The sequence below is a fragment of the Amblyomma americanum genome, chromosome 9 (assembly GCF_052857255.1).
Source record: "Amblyomma americanum isolate KBUSLIRL-KWMA chromosome 9, ASM5285725v1, whole genome shotgun sequence".
In the NCBI taxonomy this organism is placed as follows: domain Eukaryota; kingdom Metazoa; phylum Arthropoda; class Arachnida; order Ixodida; family Ixodidae; genus Amblyomma; species Amblyomma americanum.
The window spans coordinates 76,442,710-76,446,474 of NC_135505.1; the positions used below are offsets into that span (position 1 = coordinate 76,442,710).

The 3,765-nt window shown below is 46.7% G+C and overlaps 1 non-coding gene across 1 annotated transcript; it reads right to left on the reverse strand.

Annotated features, from left to right (window-relative positions):
• Window positions 1-2,333: 2,333 nt before the first annotated feature.
• TRNAG-CCC (transfer RNA glycine (anticodon CCC)) lies at window positions 2,334-2,405 on the reverse strand. Its single transcript has one exon. It is a non-coding gene; the product is annotated as a tRNA-Gly (tRNA).
• Window positions 2,406-3,765: the final 1,360 nt, after the last annotated feature.

Consider the following 3,765-nt stretch of genomic DNA (forward strand, 5'->3'; position numbering starts at 1 on the left):
ATACAATGTCCTTCGGATGGCTGGTAATGGTGTTGACTAATGACCGGCTCTTTGTGATGTGGTTTTCATATATAGGCAGTGTACGGGTCATAAGGCTGATCGATGATCATAAGCTCAATAGGGCTAGTTTTGGTCCACATACGATCAGCGTTAGAAGTAAAGTGACCGCAGGCCACCACCGCCCAAAAGGATTGCTTTTTTTAGAGAAACAATCACAAATTTTCCAAAAAGTGGCGGTAAAAGTCAAAGACCGGAAGACATAACTGGTAGTACATTTTCTTTCTAATTTTTTTTGGAAATGCTATGGTAGAGCAGTTCAAGTTAGTAGATAAAGCTTGAGGTGATCGCGTTTGAAATGACTCTAAGTATAAACCGTTAATTGCGGCTTGAAACCACGTCAAAACAGAATTCTTTTGTGATCGGTGACCTTGCAAGAAAATGTTAGCGTAGCTCTACAAAATATTACGGATTTTTGCTGCCGGCAGCTGCCAACCACCTGGTGTGGCCCGAAATAGTGATATCTTGCCCTTGGCGGCCGTATGTGCCATACATGCGCATGCGCCAACGTGAATGAGACCGCCATGTCGGTGAACCACGGCCGTGGCAGAGCAATACCTTTGCACTGTAATACTGCATGTACTGTTTATGATGCGCTTCCCGTTGGCTCCACCGTACTCTCCGTTCAGTTGGGCTGCTTTCCTCCATTTAACCGGGAATGAGACTTCGATTGGGGCTGCCCCTGCTTGGATGTCGCTCCGAATGCCAGTAAACTCGGCCATAGTACCATGACGACCGCAAAGCTTGAACCGCGGCGACAGGTGCAGGATAATCAGTTGCTATTGCGTCATGGCGAGCAAAGACGGAAAGTAGGTACTGTCGCTGTCAGCTAGACGCTTTGCCATCGTCCCAGTACGCTGTCTGGGGGAGAGGAAGTTCATAACAGCGCCAGGTAGATGACGACGCTTGTGTTGCCCGTGGTGATGGACGCGCTCTGCTTCCGGGGCCCACAGCGAGATCTGATCGGGACATGGATGCTCTCGAAAGCCACGACTGTCCCCGCCTTTCGTGCTATTTTCCCTTAAGCCACGACTGTGTTTGAAGCTATTGACGTTAGTGCAGGTTAGTGTATACGAGTTGCGCGCTCGGAGATTCTAAGTAAGGTATGTATATACGGCGCTTTACTCTCAAAACCTGAACACCACATGAACAGCAAGACAGCAAGCTGTTATTTTTACAGGCATAGTTGTTTGAGGAACTTGATTATTTTAGAGCTCCTTGGTTTCGTAACAAATTGGAGCAGGAACTTTTTTTCGCGGCGCGCTGTGGGTAGCATCATCATGATAGGTCCATTCATGACAACACAACGTGACAAAGGACAGTGGGGAAAGTGGCTTATCATATATTGACTATATTTCTTCTTTTAAGAGAGGCTAATGGCTCTCTGGACTGCTCAGGAAATTTGCAAGGCACAGATTGGTATGCGGTCGCCTGCGGATTTTCGCTCTAGATTCCTTTGTTGGTTCAAACAGTTCTTGGCACATTAATTTGCCCAATAGTTTACTTAAGATATATTATTTGGTTTTATTTATATTCAGCCCTTGATGGAGGTAAATTGCCGCTTACTCGAGCATCACATCATGATGACGTCCATATTATCGCGCACATGCAAGATGCATAGAAACCGTCGAAGTGCCTAGCGATTCCACCACCTGCTCGTTTCTTCTGAGGTCACAAAGAAACGGTGCATTTACATTTCTTTTAGGAGTAGGTGTCCTTGTACTCGTAGTATGATTTGAGTTTCTTCTTCTTAGTTTCGTTATATGCGTGGCAGTTGGACCGTTTTGACTGCATTTTTTTTTCAAAGCAAGCTGCAACGAAAAGAACGTGCTAAGCAAGATAACAAAAAGGCCACAATAAGTCGCAGTCGGACGGTGGTCGCCGAAAATGAGCAATAGAGAATAGAGACCTCCATATGCTGTCCAATAAAACACTCCCCGAGGCGTTCATGCTCTCTCCAACGTTGCTTCGCTAGGCGGCGTAGCTTCATTACGGTAATGAACATCCCCTGCTCTCAGGGCGCGAAAGCTACGCTCATTTGTTTGATGCTGGCGTGGAGACGCTGTATAAAACTGGGTATACTCTCACCTTGCATTGCGTACACGCTCTGACTCTATCTGTTGGCTTGCCGCTGTGGCAAGATAGCTCTGTCATGTACATCGCTCGCCGATGGCAGTGCCGTTGCGCCGTTCTGGCATGGCTGGGGAGGCCATCGGAAACGAGAGGTGCCTCGTAGTAAACAACTGAGAAGTGGTCAAGAGGAAAAATAAAATAGCGGCGTCGGCTGGGAATTGAACCCGGGTCAACTGCTTGGGAGGCAGCTATGCTAACCACTATACCACCGACGCCTCTACATCAACGATTTTTGAGCGCACTTTCTATTTACTGCCTGCAGGTGTGTGCTGCTTCTGAGCTTTAATAAAAGCTGGTGTTTGAAATCGTTGACGACACTAGCGATCGCCGCCCTCTCTGGTCTTATATATTACGAACCCAACGCTACTCTCAGAAGCTTTTTTTCATACCCGTAGCAATTAATCTGCTTATATTTCTTTCCTCCCTGCCCCCTTCTTCAGGAGGAGTAGCTGAACGTAATGAGGCTGGCTGATGAGTGATGTGCCGCTAATGAACTTCTTCTAGGCTGGGAACTTGTTTTGCTTACCGCTATCAACCCTATGCGATTTAGCAGTTGCATTCTGATTAGTCACCTTGTCCCTTCCAAAAAACGTGAGCGATGTAAGCGACGAAGTGAGACCTTACTCGATGCTTAATTTATTGCCGTCGGAAGTAACACTGGCGTATGTTACTAGAAGAACGTTTTTCATGGAATATGAGTCGCAGTACAAAGCTCTCGTTCATTCGATTTATGTTTTGATCGCCCTGTTGTGTAATAACATTAAGCGCTTAACATGAACCGCTTGTAGTTAACGTGAAACGGTGTCGGCAGCTGATGACCATCAGCTGCTCCCCCCAAAAATATGAAATGAATAAACGTCCACAGGTAATTTTTCCTTCTCAGAGAGCGGCTGCTCTGTTGACAGACACTACTTAATTAGCAACGATACTGTGCGCGCGTGAAGACTTCTAAAAAAGGAAGGTATCATGCGCGAAAGGGCTCAAAGTGATGTAATCAATCCTGTTACATATATTATATAAACGCATAACAGATTCCGGTGCGTTCATGATGAGTTTCTGCGCTAGCTCAGTTGTCTCCAGCTTGCAGCATGAAACACCGGAGTAGACAGCATGAGGCAAACTTGAACCGCGGACTCTCAACGTCGTCATGATGCCTCCACCGCACCTCAGCAGGAGCGTGGATCCAGCTCCAACAACACCAGACATGCCACTACGCGACAAACAGCTATGCAACCGCAAGGCGCACACAAATATCTTCAGACGATGGCGGAAACACCTTCCGACTCTCATCAGCTCTGCACTGTACCAAGTGCACACATGTACTATCTGACTGATACACCTCCCGCAACTCCCGTAAGTGAAGCCCCAGCTACGAAAATTGAGAACTGACCTATTTTGAGGGAGGTAATGTAATCGCTTCATGTGCATGTCTCTTGCCGCTTGTGCATCACGTGAAGTAATATGGGTGGTTGGATAAGCAACTGTGGCCCATAACCATTTCATGACGCTAAACGCACCAAAACGAAAGCTCTAATTTCTTTTTGCAATGATTGTTCTTTAAGCGAGGCCACTTTT